This window comes from Pteropus vampyrus, unplaced genomic scaffold, assembly GCF_000151845.1.
Source record: "Pteropus vampyrus isolate Shadow unplaced genomic scaffold, Pvam_2.0 Scaffold146, whole genome shotgun sequence".
NCBI classification, from domain to species: Eukaryota; Metazoa; Chordata; class Mammalia; order Chiroptera; family Pteropodidae; genus Pteropus; species Pteropus vampyrus.
This window is the reverse complement of record NW_011888927.1, coordinates 2,519,576-2,532,818: the sequence shown is the minus strand read 5'-3', so window position 1 is coordinate 2,532,818 and position 13,243 is coordinate 2,519,576. Positions and strand designations below refer to the sequence as shown.

At 37.7% G+C, this 13,243-nt stretch overlaps 1 pseudogene; it reads right to left on the bottom strand.

Annotated features, from left to right (window-relative positions):
* LOC111745086 overlaps window positions 1-12,541 on the bottom strand; it is a 22,345-nt pseudogene extending 9,804 nt beyond the window's left edge.
* Window positions 12,542-13,243: the final 702 nt, after the last annotated feature.

The window sequence follows — 13,243 nt, the reverse complement described above, 5'->3', positions numbered from 1 at the left end:
GGGGCTACTGAGAAGCTGGGGCTGCCTCCACAGAGTAGTTCAAACGGGACATGGCAGAGTCTTGGGGATGGTCAAGAATCCTTCTTCTGGCTAATGTATCAGCAATGTGTAAACAGTCTTCAGTATAAAGCCTACTCCCCACAGCAATGAAGAGTGAACTTAGTCCTTCCACTCAGCCAATGCTCCTAAATTGGCAAACAGACAGTTTGCATGAGTTAGTTTGATTTCCACGTGTGTGTTTGGCAACCACATATTTTCCTGGCTACGGGTTACAGAAAACACTCAACAGCCTCTCAGTAGTCTCAAGCCTAGCCCAAACTCTCACCATCTCCACTCCACCCCCCGACAGGTCAAGTCCTCCCATCCCTTCCCTTTTCCCTCGCCTCTCTGCCACCTCTCGTGGGGACGCCTGTTTCCACACATCCCACGCCCACCTCTTTAAGTCTCCTTTTGAAGAAAAATGCTTCCTGCCTGCTACTGACATTTTTCCCACATGAGGAAAGTTCTTTGGCTTCCTAGCTACTATGGGTTAAATTGTATCCACCACCCCCTAAAAAAAATTTATATGTTGAAGTTGTAGCCTCCAGGACCTCATAATGTGGCCTTATTTGGGAACAGGGTCACTGCAGACATAATTAGTTAAGATGAGGTCATATACTGGAAGTGGGGTGGGGCCCTAATCCAATATGACTGGTATCCTCATAAAACGGGGGAATTTGGACACAGATAATATATACAAGGAGAATGTCATGTGAATGTGAATGCCATCTACAAGCCAAAATGGAACAGATCCTTCCCTCACAGCCCTCAGAGGGAACCAACCTTGCTGACACCCTGGTCTTGGACTCCTAGCTTCCAGAACTATGTTTATACGTAAACTTCTCTTGTTTAAATGACCCAGTCTGTGGAATTCTGTTAGTGCAACCCTGGGAAATTAAGACATTGACCTTGCTTCTTCCCAACATTCATTCCCTGATGGGGACTTTGGAAGAGAAGCTGGGTGTGCGTAGGCCTATCCCTTCCTCTTTTTTCCTTCTTTAACGGTAGCTCTCAGCAGGAAACACACATTCTGGTCCACTCCTCCTTGCCATAAGCTTTCCAAGGACAGGCTTGTGCTGTCCAGTGCTGCCCCTGACTGGCTAAATGAGTCTAATTCTCCAGTTGGATAAATCCAGCTGTCAATATGAGTTTTATTAATAACAAAATTAATATTTCCATTTCTCACCTGCCTTTCTCTACTGTTCAATTGGTTCAAAATTTGGGAAAGGAAGACTCTTTGTAATGCCCTCCGCTCAAATCCCGCCCTAGTCTTCATCTCCTCAGAGCAGAGAGTAAAGTGGCCTCCTTCTTTCTCTATTTTATTGCTATGGAACACTTCGTTCCCTGCTTTTCCAAGGCCTCTCCTTTTGGCTGGCAAAAATTCAAACATGAACAGTAACTGTCACTTCCTCATTCTGATTATAACAATTCTATACCCCTCAAGGTAACAGATAACTCAGACTGCCCAAGAAACAGTCACACATAGGCTATAGAGGAAAAAAACACACAACAATTACTATCTCAAGAAATTAACCCACTATATATTTTTGGTTAATTAAAATTGAAGAATGAGTAATTTAATATATGCAATTTTAATAGTTAAACTATAAATGATAATCTAATTAATGATGATGTTATAATCATATGTTGTCGCCATTACTATTATCACATGCTCTGGGTCCCCTGAAGAATCACTCTCAGTTTGACCAGTAGAGACCAGGCAGGTGGGCTGGTGGGTGCCCGGGGGTGTGGAAGATGAGTTGACACACTTAATCTTTCAGGTCCATCAATACCACTAGTATCATCACTATGTCATTTCTTCAGAATTTTCTAATCCTAGAGGCCTTGACACTAGAAGTCACAACAAATGCTAGGAAGCAGGAATAAAAAGGAAAAGGAATTCAGGAAAAGCATCTCCACGGTCAGGGCACCTGGGCTCAAAAAGTTAGCGTGGCATCACCTGTTATAAAACCCCTATTAGGTCCACATTCTTTTAAACACCATCAGTAATCATAAAGCTTCAGTCCCTGGGGACTGTAGATAACTAATAACTACTCAAAATCAGAAAACCATGAGCCTCTAAACTTTGAGTAGGAAGGTAGGTCTCACAGTTTTTAACTCTAAATCTTACAAGTGACTTCTCGACTAGGAAAGAATTACAAAAAGTATACAGTCAGGCAGCAAGATTTCATGCACTTCACCTATTCACTCCAACTAGAAGATTCTTATAGTACACTTATTCTTGTCAATATTTTCAATAAACCCTATTAAATATACATCAAGAGTGACATAGAGGAGAGAAAGCCAATACAAGGATGCGTTACCAAGCTAATGAGTGCTGTGAGCAATGGAAATGGATGGGCCTTAGAATTGTCCATCTCAGAGACAAAAGATAAGACCATTTATCTAACAGCTCTGTGTTGCCCCAAGGGGTTTTAACTTGTTTGAATTTCGGCTTACCACAGAGCCAAAGTAAGAGAAAAGAGTGCGGCTTTTCCAAGTATGGTTAGGTTCACCTACAATTGCTGGTCACGGAAGAATAGGTTAGTTTATCTCAGTTCTCCCACTTGTCCTTTTTATTCCTCATTAGTATCTGTTTTACAAGGTAGATATAATCCTGTTGCATTTATTAAGCCTGTAGGAATAAGCATGGGTGAACAACCTGATAATTCTCCTTCACAGATAAAATGGACTAACGTCACTGGAAATCAATTTTAATATTTTAAGTATTTTCCCAATGCACCGTCCCTTGTTTTTTCAGCTTTTTATATGGTGGCAGCATTGTATAATTCTCAAATTAAATGCTATGTCCTAAAACTATGTTAAAGTATGCTTGTAAAATCAACCACTGTTTTCATGCTATGGCAACGAGGGCAGTGCTGATGGTGGAGAGAACTATATCAGAACCCAGCATCTAAATTGACTAATCTCAACCAAATCCAAGGCTGTTTTATAAGGCAATCTCCATAGCAACTGGAGAATCAGAGTAGAAAATTCTTGAAGTGAAAAGTTGTTCCTGATTTGCCAGATCAACCCATGTTTTGACAATCTGTAATAAAGTAATCAAAGGGTCTCAAGACTATCACACAAGTGTTGACGTCGTGTGAATTTGTCATGGCACATGTCCTCCAAGTCATAAAAATACTCGAAAAAACATCTAACGAGGCTGATAATTCTAATCAAGTTCATTAATGTTTTATATATTTTGAGATAAATCACAAGAAACTCAATCATGTAAGAGCTATTTCTTTATACATATAACTTACTTAGCTAACACTTTTTCTTTCCAGGCTTCTAAATAATGTCAATTATACGGCATTGAACAAACATGATTTTATTTCATTAACGACATAAAACAAAAAGCAAGTTTCCACATCATTTACAAAATTTATAGCTATGGTCCAGACTTTTAAAGCTAGACAGTATGAACGTACATGTTAGGTAAGCCCATTTGCACTGGTAGATCACTGGAGAATTTCTGAGTAACTTATGCTCTGGCCCCTCCCCTCCATTTTCATTTAATCCTTCTCATGAAGGTTTGTATGTGAATGGGAAACAGGTCAAGTTTCAGAAACTCTGGCTCCTGCATGTGAAAACACCGAGTAAGGAAGAAGTAGAAAACATACAGCAAGCACTATGACCTACAGGAATCCTTCGAGAAATGGTCAATAAAAACATCAGAAAGTACAGAAAATAAGACTAAACATCTTCAACACTGAATTAGACATCAGGCGAAAGAATAATGTTCCCGTAGATTTACCAATGATTCCAAATTAGGTGAATTCATTGTTCTGGAAGGATTCTTGATAATTACAAATCATGAGGAGAATTAGAGAAGTGGAGACTTCCAAGTAAAGGGGAGTGTGGATCCCTTTGTTGACTTTCACTTCTTCCCAAGTCCCCAGGAAAAAGACGGTAAAGAGATATTTTTTAAAAGCATTGACTCACTCAAATAGAACGGGAAGAAGAGGCAATAGCATTGGAACTTGAGCAGATGTAAGAGTGGTAGGTGATTAGATCCAAGGCGGCAAGAAGGACAGCAGCAACCTACTTTATACCACAGGTACCTGAAAGTGGTCGGAACTGACGACCTCGCTTTGGGAGGGAAAGACCAAAGGCAGAAACCAAAGGAGGGAGACTGGTGGGAAGTCTGTTTAAGCATGGAAGGATCCCACCCTCCTCCACACAGATGGGCAACGGCCCTGCCTGTAACCGTGGAAGAAGAGACAAGAGGTAAAATCCATGGTGTCTAGGCTGGGAGATACTGGGCACAGGTAAGGGCAGAGATGGTTAATAAAAAGAGGAAATTAAGAGCATATTCACAAGCTAAAGATTGAGACTTTTCTAGCCCTCTTCCACTACTCAGCTCCTAAAACACAGGCAGCTATGTCTACCCTCCAGGCTGAAGACTGGAAGATCCTTCTCTGGGGAATGTGAACAGCCCAAGAGGAAAATACAAAAAAAAAAATAATGACATATAAGATCGCCAAAGAAACAACTCAGCCAGATCAGCCTGACAAACCTCACCTACATACTCTGAATACCCATTCAGTCTTGTGGTGTCCACTCTTAAACTAAGTAGCCAACCATGGATTATCAGACATTTGAAGAAAGCCTTTAAAACACACAAGAAAAAAAAACCTGGGGGTGGAGTTAGAGTGGAGAACAGACACTATGCAGGAAGAAGAAAATGTCGATTATCCAGTGACATTGCATTCATGGGACAAGACCACGATGTTATTTTAAATAATAAAATAAAAGGAACATTTAGAGACTAAATTAAAAGCACTTGGAAGAAATGAAAAACTTATGGAAGTAGAGGAAATTTGCCAGAAAGTATTATATAAATATAGTAATGTAAAAAGAGAAAATAAATTATAGAGAACCAATTTTAGAGTTCCAATATCTAAGTAATGGGGCTTCCATAAAAAAAAAAAAAAATCTGAGAAAAATGAAAGAAATCATCAGTAGAATAATTCAAGAGAATTGTCCAGCACTGAAGGTCAAGAGGTTCAAGGATTCAAAGGATCTACCAAGTATCCACAACAAGGAATGAAAACAGACCCAGACAAAGGAACGTCACGGAAATTTCAGAATGCTGAGAACAAAGTGAAGATCTTAGGCATCCAGAGAAAAATGACAGATGGCATACAAGGATCAGGAATTATAATGACTTCAGAAGTCTCAATAGCAACATGAAAATAAGAATTTATTGACACGATGTTTTCAAAATACAGGCCTGGAATTCTATACTTGGCTGAGTTAACAATTAAATGTGAAAGTAGAATGATGGCATTTTTCAGACATGCAAGGTGATAAAAATGTACTTCTCTGTTTTTTGAAGGCTAATACAGGATGTGTTCCACCAAAACAAGGACAAAAATTTTAAAAGAGAGGGGTGAGGGAGAAAATGGGATTCAGGAATCCAGGAATCCAACATAGAGAAAGATAAAGGGAACCCCCCAGAGATCCTAGAATGACAATTATTCTCAACAAATTGAGGGCAAACAGTCCTAATTGGAAAAGGTCAGAGAGTTCTAGAAGATATTTCTTTAAGAGGATGAAATTGGTAGAATATTCAACACACAGAGTGTTCTGTCTGAATGCATGGAGAAATGTTGTCATTGACAGTTTGAAGTTAAACCAGTAATAATAAGTATATAAAAAATAAAGTAAACAATCAAAAAAAAATGGTCAACTCCAGCAAAAAAGTTGTGCAGAAAGGGTGAAATAATAATATTTTAAATGATTCGTTGTGAACAATGTTTACATTGTTATAACAATGTAACCACTAAGTATAGACCCAAATTTTGATATAAGTATACTGAGAAGAGGAAGGATTGGAGAGAGAGCGAGAGAGTGAGAGAGAGAGAATGAGAGAGTTAGTTAGTTAGTTGGAATGAGGGGCAGGGTGAAAGGAAGTCTAGATCTATGTGCCTCCTAGCTCCCAACTATATATCCAACTGCCAAATACCAGCATGTAAAAAATGTACCTGTGCTCCTTCCCTCCAGGTCTCCTTTCTTCCATCACTTGTTAAGTGATGACATTTTCATATCGCTGTTTTGTTCCCCACCCACCCCACACCATCCTATGGAATCTCTCTCCATTCCCTATTTTCTTAGGCCGCCATGAACTTTCCAAACTGGTCTGCCTGTTCCTGTCCATTTTCTATCACGCAGGCAGAGGGATCCTTCTAAAATTCAAAGCCAATCATATCACTTTCTTGCTTAAAATTCTTCCATTTTTCCCATCGACTTTAGGATAAGGTTTGAACTCATTCACCTGGCATGTAAGATTTCATGATCCGACCTCCACCTCCTGTGCTTTTTTTTTTTTCAACATTCCCAGGAATGTCTTCCCCATCCCATCTCACCTCTAAGTTCTGGCCAGTCAGTCATACTGAAGTCCTTCACAGATCCTGAAGCCCAGGCTGCTTGCACCTCTGACCTCTGCATTGCTGTGCCCTTTATTCTAGAAGTTTTTAAACTAAAATTATATGCAAAATTTTGTGTGAGTGTGTGTGCCTATGTATGGATACAAAAAAGCACATGTATAAAAACTTGCAAATGATTTTGACAGTATTTATAAATGCCCTGGATACCAATTTCGCTCCCTACTTTAATAACCCCTTCCTTAAGATATGAGCAAGCTTACAGCTGATATAAAAAAAAATTCTGAAATACATGATTCAGAATTTCTACGTACAAAGCATATATGAATTACATATATCGACATCAACTATCTTTTATATCACATCGGAATGTTCTCCAATGCTCTTCTTCCCAAAGAAAGTTAGTTAAATTCTTTGAAAGTTGGTTTCCCTGAGAAGGGGTTACCCTAGTAAAAAATGTCTCTTCATTATTCTGAGAATAGCGAGATCCTAGAATGTGAATACTTTTTTGCCTTATAAGAATGCCTAAGCAAGCTGTTACAAAAAAAAAAAAAATTAAAAAAATTTGGATGATATTAGATGAACAGCTGTGTAGAAAGGGGAATGTAAAAATAAAAACTGCATGTTGGAGCATCAAAATAGTAACCATGTACAGTATATGACTGTTTTTAATCAGATGAAAATTGAAGCTATTACATTTCAAATCAAATGTTATAAATTAGTTCAAGAATGCAGCTGAGCTCTCATTTAATTAGAAATGTCCATGTTTAAATCATGAGGTACAGTAGCTGCCAATGAAGCAAAAGGGCAAGAGAAGAGAGAAACACTGTGTCCAGAGCCTCCGACTGTCAACCGTCTCCTACGCGGGATGAACATCTGGGGTGGACTGGTCGTGATGTAATGAAGAACTTCATGTACTAGCTAATTTGAGATTTAACGTAATTGAACATAATTGTTTTGAAGACAATTAAAATCATTACTCTGGTCTGCACAATTCTGAACTCTTCATTGCTGTGTGAAACATATTTTCCCCCATGTTGAATTTTAACTCTTTCTTGGGTAAAAAGGAAAGCAAATTCGGGGCCCGGATTTCCCTGGGAAATAATACTTGGATTGTCCGGTCGTGTTAAAATGCAGCACAAAGTGAGGTTCTCCTCTGGAAACAAGTCTCATTTCCTATTTCTAGTGCTTGATGTAGCTCAGCTAGAGTCCAAATTTACATCCCAAATCTAAATAAAAATGAGGCAACATCATAGAGGGATTTCTGAGGTCATACAGAGAAGAATGCAATTATCCTAAGGCCGGACTTTTCCCCAAAGGTTATGAGCCTCTGCATGTCGTAATTAACCGTAGTACAGCTAGACAGTCCAGGCAAAAGGTCTTTCTTTTCTCCCAATTTGCCTAATTCAAAAACACCTCAAGTGACATAGCTCAAATTTTCCAAATTAAACTTACCCCTGGGGCTGAAATCAAGCATGTGACAGTTCAGTTCTAAAGAAAATCTTAAAGAGAGTTGTGCATAGGGAAAAAAAGGGAAAAAGGCAGAGGAAAAAGGGGTAGAAGTTAACATTTAAGTGGTTTTTCAACCTCATCATTACCCCTGCTCAAGAAAATAAGACACAGATGGGCAAACACACCATCGTTCTACCCTGAAGAGTCTAAGGAACTCATTAAAAACTACTGTTTCCTTATGATCTATCATGAATTCGTAAGGGACAAAATGATTGATTTGCCTCATCCCACAGCAGTTAGTGCTCCATGGTGTCACGGCGTGGAAAGTGGAAGGATGAGTCACAAAGACACAGTGTGCCACTGCAACTCATGAAAGCTTATTGTTGATACAAGTCTTCAAGGTCGACTTTTCCCGGGGAGTTTCGGAATGATTATATTGTCACGAGCTGTTCTGATTTGTAAAAATGGTTTCCATTAAGAAATGACACACTACTCCAAACTTTCTCTTACTTCTGGCCACAGCTCCACACCCTCCCATTCCAACATCAGTGAGCAGATACATGGGAATCAGGTCCACTCTCCCAAGCAAGGGTGGATTCCCTCCCGAATCTCTGTATTTACAGACTGAAAGGTCTTCACTCAGGCAGCCAGAATAGAATTCCCTTAAAAAGGTAAAATTCTAAAAAACAATCATTAAACTTTCAAACAGCTAAAAAAAGCAGCTATATTTTATTGTACCACTAGTTGTTTTTTTGTAATCTGTATAAAAAATTTTTGCATACAAAATAAAAAAAAAGATCCAACATTTCCCTTTGTCCCACCTCCTAATTGCCATAAAGTTTCACATTTCTTCCAGTTCTTTATTCCCCAAAGTAGAGGAATTATGCACTGTTTATCAGTCTTAAACAACTCTGTATTTTTTACAATTGGTTATTTTAATTTTTTCAACTTTATCAAATTAATCCGATTAATCAAAATTTTTTATAAATTTATGTTAAAATATACATACAAACATAAATTTTTTTAAAGTATATGTACTTATTTTAGTTTTGCTTTTATCTAGTATTTAGATTTTTCATTAAGTTGTTATATATAAATATATATTATAGACACCTAAAAGTTTTATGTTATGACTTTGAGTTTTCATTTGCAGTGTAGTATGACTATTTTAGCAAGAGAGATAAAGAACAAAGAAGCAAATTTTACTTCTTTTGATTAATATTCAAGATAACTTGTCCTATGTTTGCTGAGAGTTATCAATTTGCTCTTTGCTCTTCAAACATACCTTTTGAAAAAAGACAGTCTGCTAAGTTGAAATAAAGTTTATTTGAAAATATTTTGAACACTTTACTAAGCAATATTAAGATAAGCAGGTTTTTGTTTAAACAATTACGATTCTTCAAATTCAAGTTGTCCCACTAAATCTTACAACATGAGACCTGGAGCCCATTTCCTTTCAGTGCATGAACCAACTCAAGATTTTTGGCTCCCGACCTAAAATACAACTCTTTAGCATGTTTCAGTCCATGCTATCAATGAAATCAAGGCTGACTTCAACACTATCATTTCACAGGTTAAAACTTGAAGATGTTTTTTCTTAACCACAAAGGTTATGTGATCATCTTCAGGGAAAGAATGTTATTAAATCTTGGACCCCAAAGTTCATTTTAATGAAGAGGAAATGGAAAATGTTTGATATGTACATGCTCAGAAAAATGATGAAATGCAGTTTTAAGGTAGACTCTCTACATAATGCAGTATTCAGATTTAAACAGGACATCAATAATTGAAGAGCATTCAGGTCTACCTGAAGCCTATCCTTCATCAAAAGACATATATGTAAAGAAAGAAGCTGCTATTGGAATAATGGATCTGCTATAGTCTTGATCAGAAAATATATTGAGCACTGATAGTTCAGGATGTTTTTACCTTGTAAAGAAAAAAAAACGTAAATGCAAAAATTATTTTCTGTGATAAAAAGTAATACTTTATTTCTTTTGATAGAATTAAATTTAGTTCAACAGAAAAATTCTGGGATGTCACCTTTGAAGTGACATCACCTGATCATAAAATTCGTGCGTAGCAATGCCCACTTCTCATTGCAACTTCCAATATAACCAGACTGCTCATCTCAGACTCTACGCTCTGGTGTCTCTTAACTTGGTCTAAGACGTAGCCTCTTTTTTCAACTGCCAAATCATGTCACTCTAAATTCTGCTCTTTGTCAATCTCATCTTCTAGGCTTTATCAATTTTTTCCTTCCCAACCCCAGAAATCAAACTGTCTGAATCAAAATCTGACATCTGGAAAAACTAGAATAGGCCAATTAGTGCCTGAAGCAGAGGTTTCTGGGATGCATGCACCTGTCTATTAGAAACCATTCTGCCTCCACCATCTCCTTTTCAGAGGCCACCAACAGCCTTCAGATGTTAACGACTTCCAGCTTCCAGTGGCTTGTGACTCACTTGAATATGTAACCTGGAGGAGAACGCTGCCCTATAGTGTATGGCAGCCACACGTAACCCCAAAGCTATTTCTGAAGTTTATGAGCCTGGTTCAGGCCCCTTAAAAGCCCCCCTTAAGTCTACAAAAGCAAATTCAAAGTGAAGGACAAAAGTTTTCAGGCGGTAATTAAAGCTTTCGCTAGGCCATTATACCTTTGTCGCCCTGTCCCCTGGCAGCTTAACAATTAATCTTTTCAGAAGAGAGGAAAAATAAGTTACACTCAGGAACTACAGAGCTTACAGCAGCCCTATGCTATTAATTTTAATAACGTGAAAAGATAAAACTTATGTCACTCACTCAAAGCCAAATGAGCATCTAATACAGCCCTGCCCTGGTGTAGGTCTAAAATTTATAAGTAGGTTTTCTTACCTAAGACCTTTTGGACCATTTAAATGTTTTCACATTACTTTAATTAGAAAACTTATAGGTGATACAGTTTTATCCCACTCACTTTAAAATAAATGCCTTTAAGGTATCTGTAAAACAATAGGTCATTTTCTTAACTAGTGCTACCCTCCTTGCATTTTCATAACTATAAAAGATGAAGCAAGAAGAAGATCATACAGTCTCCTTTTTAATGTCTTTTTCAACATACTCTAGCTCTCAGAAGAAGAGATTATTTTATTTTATTTTTTCATCCTAAATCTTCTGAAAAGCATTTATTCTCAGTTTCATATGATTCAATTAAATCAAATGCTGAAAGAATGAAACACTTTCTCTTGCAATTTCTTAAGCATGCAGATACAAAAAAAAAAAATTACTGCTGGCAGGAGGAGCTGTCAGTCTGAATCTCAGCAGAAGTAAATTGTTTGGTATTTGTAATGGAGTGTAATAGCTATAATTCCATTTGAGCTGCTGCTACTAATAAGCTGATAAAAACTGTGAGTTGAGACCCAGGCGTCCATCAGTGTGTGGCTTCCACAAATGTCTCCGCACATTCACTTAATCACAGAGACAGGTAACCCAATCCCATTAGATGTACTGTGTCTGACAATGAGGAGCCCAAGCAGGCTCTTCCCACAAAGAGAGTGCAAAAGCTCAGCTGTATGCTGACTCCAGAGGCGTTTTCTTATCAGCAATTATCAGGAATTTCCATAGACATTTCCAGCTACTGCAAGACAGTAACTTAAATGTGCTAATCGTTAGAAATGGGCTGGGGGAAACACTTCTCTCTCATGAAAAGCTGTAACCAAATCAAAAATAACTATCAGAAATTAAAATATACTATCTGAAATGCTCTGGGGCTATGGTCCTAAAGCTCACCTGTTGCCAAGAAACTTGATTTAATAACAAAGCTTTTCTATTTAAACCATTGTAAAACTGTAAATACACTGTGGTGGGTGGGTGGGTGTGTGAGTAAAAACAAATGATATCTAGAACTGTGTGTTATTACAGCAACACTTTAACAAGGGCGAAAAGAAGAAAAAAAAAAAAAAGTGGTATCTTTCATAGTAAATACTGGCCCAGGGAGTAAGGAGGCTTGAGTTCCAATCTCCTGAACTGCTAAGTGATCTTTTGCACATCACTTATATGCAATTGCTTAACTGTCATTATATGGAGAAAATGGAATAGATATAATAGTGCTGTAATGACAGCAAGGGCTTTACTGGCAGGAGTGCTTGGGAAAGTTGTTGGTATTTGGCAAGTTTATTTTTCATGTAATCTACAGAACAAAAAGCATAATGTACAATTATGCCCATTCTATTAATGATCAAATAAATAGCCCATGAGGAGAACATTAAACCTTTATGTAACTATATCCTGCTCAGGAGCCTGTCAATATCCTAAACAGTGGCCATTTCAGACACTTAATCTCCAATGTGAAGAACCGGACTGCTGAATACATGCAGGCTTTTGGAAAACAGCATATGTGCACATCAGATTAACTGATCAATCTCAGTGTCCTGGAATCCTGCAGAAACTGTAAGAGCCCAAGAACAAGGGGGGAAATCTAGGAAGAGTGTTCTACAGATACTGTCTGCAGAGTATTGATAATCAAAACACTGCATATCCTCTTCAATTGTCTGTTGTTCCTACCATTTTTTCCAAGAAGAGTTGCTTTTACTATGTTCCTCAACAATGCGTTTTCTTCTGGCTTCTGAAATGTTTAGTAAACAGGCAGCCAAACGGAGCTCCAGTCTGGAGGGAGACATGCTGAGTTTTTTCTAAAATAGTCTTCATTTCAGTCTCTACAGTTCATTAATATTTTCATGTTCATTAACCATAAAAAAAATCATAGCTCTTTGGAAACTGTGCAGTCAAAACATTAACACTTCACTATTACATTCCTAGAGAACACCTAAATGACAAAACCCTCAGATTGGCTCAACCAAGAAACCATGTGTATGAGGTCATGCACATACAAACATATGAACGTAGTAACAATACTAGAAAATATCCCTCAAATTAGTCAGCCTAATTCTGTCATATAAGTGAAACTTTTTCATTAAGTATATTATTCCCTTTTAAGCATTATCTTCCTTAGCTTATGCTGCTTTAGAGGTCTGCACTATTTAACAAATAAGCACGATCCTTTTGTTGAATGAGACTTATTGGGGAAATAAAGAAAAGAGAAATAAGGGAGACTATTTAATATGCTGATTCTTATATTCCTCTGATAAAAAGAAAATGTATCTCTATAGGCCACGCCATGGGGAGTATATGAACAAAGAGACTCACTTGGGGGCTTCAAATGACAACTATTTGACTAAGTTCCTCTTGTACTTTGATCTCCAAAGTTTCTAAATCAGTTTAAAATCTTCACAGGACTCTGTACCTGGGACTGAAAGCTGACATGTACTCTGATGTTATTGATTAATGCCCAAAATGTGACTCTTTCACTGAAAATGAATAAT